Source organism: Arachis hypogaea, chromosome 11 (assembly GCF_003086295.3).
Source record: "Arachis hypogaea cultivar Tifrunner chromosome 11, arahy.Tifrunner.gnm2.J5K5, whole genome shotgun sequence".
Classification (NCBI taxonomy): domain Eukaryota; kingdom Viridiplantae; phylum Streptophyta; class Magnoliopsida; order Fabales; family Fabaceae; genus Arachis; species Arachis hypogaea.
Genome location: NC_092046.1, coordinates 122,489,120 through 122,494,098, shown reverse-complemented (window position 1 = coordinate 122,494,098; position 4,979 = coordinate 122,489,120). Strand labels below are relative to the sequence as shown.

General features: G+C 40.1%; 1 non-coding gene across 1 annotated transcript; it reads left to right on the top strand.

The window, feature by feature from the left end:
* Positions 1-388: 388 nt before the first annotated feature.
* Positions 389-495, top strand: LOC112725127 (small nucleolar RNA R71). The gene has a single exon (XR_003164254.1). It is a non-coding gene; the product is annotated as a small nucleolar RNA R71 (small nucleolar RNA).
* The last annotated feature ends 4,484 nt before the right edge of the window (positions 496-4,979 follow it).

Below are 4,979 nucleotides of genomic sequence, written 5' to 3'. Positions count from 1 at the left end.
ATGGTTCTACCTGGGTGAGTTTCCAATGTAGTTGGCTTGTTCATGCTCACTTTCTGCTTCTGCATTCACTCCCTCTTGAGTTGTTGATGAGGTGGTGATTGCTGCTACTTGGTTCGTCTCCATCTTCTTGGTGAGGTTAGCTAATTGCTTGGTAATGAGCTTGTTTTGGGCCAGCAGTGCATCTACATTGTTTAGCTCCATCACTCCTCTAGTGTTGCCTCTTTCGGAAGCATAGAAGAAGTCATTCTCTGCTACAGTTTCAATGACATCTATGGCCTCCTTAATGGTCTTCTTCTTGTTCAGAGATCCTCCGGATGAGTGGTCTGCTGCCTTCTTTGATTCATAAGAAAGGCCTTCATAGAAAATGTGTAGCTGCACCCATTCATTGAATATATCCGGTGGGCACCTTCTTGTCAGATCCTTGAACCTCTCCCATGCTTCGTATAGAGTCTCACCATCTTGCTGCCTGAATGTTTGTACCTCAGCTCTCAACCTGTTGATCCGTTGAGGAGGATAAAATCTTGCCAGGAATTTGTTCACCACATCTTCCCAGGTTGCTAAACTCTCCTTTGGGAAGGACTCTAACCATTTGGATGCCTTGTCCTTGAGTGAGAAGGGAAACAGAAGTAGTCTATAGGTGTCAGGATGAACACCATTGGACTTCACAGTATCACATATCCTCAGGAAGGTGGTTAGATGTTGATTGGGGTCTTCTTGGATGCCTCCTCCGAATGAACAGTTGTTCTGAACAAGGGTGATGAGCTGTGGCTTTAGTTCAAAGTTGTTGGCATGTATGGTTGGCCTTTGGATGCTACTCCCACAGTTTCCTGGGTTTGGATTGATGTAAGAGCCTAGAACCCTTATCTCTTGCCCAGCATGATTTGCTAGACCTTCTCTGCCATGGTTGTGAGCCTCTTCTTCATGATGGTTCTCCATATTCTCCTCCATGTCTGGTTCAAAGTACTCTTCCTCTTCCTTAGCACCCACTACTCTTTTTCCTCTTGCTTCCCTCCTTAATCTAAGGAAGGTCCTCTCTGGTTTAGAATCAAAGGAAGTTGAAGTCCTGCTTCTTCTCCCTGTTATACACCCAACAAGGCACAAGGAAGGAAACATATGTAGAAAGTGTTTCTTGTTAGAAATGCTGTTAGTGTGAGTGATGCAATATATCAAACAGTTAGTGTGTTAGTGAACTGAATGGTAAATAACGAAGAAAATGGGTAAGGGAAAGGGAAGATAATAACTGAACAGAAAGTAAATTACTCAAATGAACTTAAATCAAAGAAAAGAAAAATGCTCAATCTAGTTATCCTCCAATTTAATCATTGTTGATACAAAATCAATCCCCAGCAACGGCGCCATAAACTTGACAGCACGGAAATTTGTCTCTCAACAATTTTCCTTCGGCAAGTGTACCGAATTGTCGTCAAGTAAAAACTCACAATAGAGTGAGGTCGAATCCCACAGGGATTGATTGGTCAAGCAACTTTAATTAGAGGGCTGTTCTAGTTGAGCGAAGCAGAATTTGATTTGATAGTTACAGAAAATTAAATGGCGGGAAAGTAGATAGCAGAAAATGTAAATGCTGGAAGTAAAGAGCTGAAAATAAATGGCGGAAAGTAAATTGCAGAATTGTAAATGGGAATGGGGAAGATGCTCATAAAAGTAAATTGCAGAAATTAAAGAGAATGGGTAAGATCAGAAATGGGGGATTCATTGGGCTTAGAAAAAATTAATAATTAGAAAAACTCTTAGCAAGGTATCAGAAAAATTAATCAATCAACTGCTGAGTCTGATAACTCAAGTATTACCAATTACTTAACCAAAACCAAAAGGAGAAAAATCTAAATTAAATTGAAAGCATCATAAATAGAATAAAATAATCATAAATCTGAAATACCTCAAATTATATTAAATAGAATATTCAAATCTAACATGAAAAGTTCATAAGCCAATTTGGCAACATAAGTAATTAACAAGTAAAATCATTAGAGTAACTAAAAGTAGAAGAGAACATAAAATTAAAGTTGGGAACATTGAACCTGGAACGGAGTAATAACCATAAAGTAAAAGAAATCCTAATTCTAAAACCTAAGAGAGAGGAGAGAACCCTCTCTCTCTCTCTAAAACTACATCTAAAACCTAAAATTATATATTCTGAATGTTGTATGAATTGTTGGATTGATTTTCCCACTTTATAGCCTCTAATCTGTGTTTTTTGGGTCGAGAACCGGGTCAAAAACAGCCCAGAAATCGCCCCCAGCGATTTCTGGTACGTACAGGTCGCTGCAAAGTCATGCGTTAGCGTCGTCCACGCGTTAGCGTGGATTGGATTTTTTCCAGGTCACGCATCCGCGTGATCCACGCGTGCGCGTCACCTGGCTTCGGGACAGTGGTGCACGAATTGTAAATCAGACTTTTCACAAAAGTGCATTGGGTCGTCCAAGTAATACCTTACGTGAGTAAGGGTCGATCCCACGGAGATTGTCGGCTTGAAGCAAGCTATGGTTATTTTGTAATTCTTAGTCAGGAAATTAATAATAAAATGGTTGGGTTTACGAGAAGTAATTAACAAAAAATAAATAATACTTGTTATGCAGTAATGGAGAACAGATTGAGGTTTTGGAGATGCTCTGTTTTCTGAATCTCTGCTTTCCTACTGTCTTCTTCTTCACGCACGCAGATCTCCTTCCATGGCAAGCAATATGTTGGTGGATCACCGTTGTCAATGGCTACCATCCATCCTCTCAGTGAAAATGGTCCAAATGCGCTGTCACCGCACGGCTAATCATCTGTCGGTTCTCACTCATGTTGGAATAGAATCCATTGATTCTTTTGCGTCTGTCACTACGCCCAACACTCGTGAGTTTGAAGCTCATCACAGTCATCCCTTCTCGAATCCTACTCTGAATACCACAGACAAGATTTAGACTTTCTGGATCTTAAGAATGGCCGCCAATAATTCTAGCCTATACCACGAAGACTCTGATCATAAACTAGGAGGCTAAGAGATACACACTCAAGCTAGTGCAGATAGAACGGAGGTGGTTGTTAGGCACGCGTTCATAGGTGAGAATGATGATGAGTGTCACGGATTATCACATTCGTCAGGGTGAAGTGCGAGTGAATATTTTATAATAGAAACAAGCGTGATTGAATGAAAAATAGTAGTAATTGCATTAATTCATCGAAACACAGCAGAACTCCTCACCCCCTATCATGGAGTTTAGAGACTCATACCGTAGAGATACAATGTAAAATGTGAAAAAATGTCATTGATAGCATGGAAATTTGTCTGTCAACAATTTTCCTTCGGCAAGTGTACCGAATTTTCGTCAAGTAAAAACTCACAATAGAGTGAGGTCGAATCCCACAGGGATTGATTGGTCAAGCAACTTTAATTAGAGGGCTGTTCTAGTTGAGCGAAGCAGAATTTGATTTGATAGTTGCAGAAAATTAAATGGCGGGAAAGTAGATAGTAGAAAATGTAAATGCTGGAAGTAAAGAGCTGAAAATAAATGGCGGAAAGTAAATTGCAGAATTGTAAATGGGAATGAGGAAGATGCTCATAAAAGTAAATTGCAGAAATTAAAGTGAATGGGTAAGATCAGAAATGGGGGATTCATTGGGCTTAGGAGATGTTGCATTCTCCGGATCAAGTTCATTCTCAATCTCTTCCTCAATCAATGCATTCATTGATCTCCTTGGCAATCTTAAGTGATCGAATTCCAATTCCTTGGTAATTCAATCTCTCAATTCTTGATCAATAGCCAATTCCTTGGTCAATTGCTCATGAGAAGAGATGAAGTATGGTCACTGATTATACCACTTGCATTCCCAAATCAAGTGTTGGTAGGGTTATAGTCACCATACCCTTCCAACTCCCAATTTGGTCCAACATGAGAAAGCATTTCTAGCATGATCTCTTCATTCCTCTTCCAAGATTCAGAAGAGATCCAAGTATGAATAGCTTCTTTTCCAAGATAACTACCCAATTGGATGAAGATTGAAAGCTTTCTAGTAAAATCAAGAGAAAAGATAGAGAAAGAAGAATGAAAACTAATATTGATCCATCAAATTACAACAGAGCTCCCTAACCCAATGAAAGGGGTTTAGTTGTTCATAGCTCTGGGAATAGAAAACAAGGATGGAAGATACATTCTGAAAAGTAAAACTAGAAGTGCAGAGAAAGTAAAATATTACAGAGAGTAGTTCTCAAAACTCCTCCCTCTCCAAAACTTCTTTCTAATTCAAAACTACCCCTATATATATTACTCTTCTGATCTTCTAGTTGATTCTTCAAGTCTTGGATATGGGCCTTTGGATCTTGAGTTTGAAGCAGTTATCTTCCGCAGTGGGCTTAGCTTTACTTACAGAGAGAAAGTGTGAAGTAGGCAGGGTCTTTAGCTCAGGACGTTAGTGGTGTTAACGTTAAGTGAGAGTGTGGGTTCGAGAACGTTAGTGACAATCACCTTTTTCACTAACGTTCCTCACCCAGGGATGATCCATGTTAACTTCAACGTTAGTGGCATCAACATGACCACTAACGTTGCCTCTTGATCCTTCACACACGTTATTGGGACTCACCTTTTCCAATAACGTTGAGAGTCCTCCCTCCCCCTACGTTAGAGTTCACGTTAACTTAGTTAACGTGGCTCATAACGTAGGCTTGCCAATTCTTCGAGAACGTTAGTGACACTTACCTTTGTCACTAATGTTCCAAGGTGCCCCTACTTCCCACGTTAGAGTCCACGTTAACTAAGTTAACGTGGCTTCTAACGTGGTAATGATAGCCATCTCCAACGTTAGTGACAAAGGTGAGTGTCACTAACGTTGGCTCATCATCCTGTCCTCAACGTTAGCTTCCACGTTAACTAAGTTAACGTGGGAGTTAACGTGGCTCATAGTAGCTCATTCCAACGTTGGTGACAAAGGTGAATGTCACTAACGTTGGCGATTGTTTGCTTTCTCTACGTTAACTT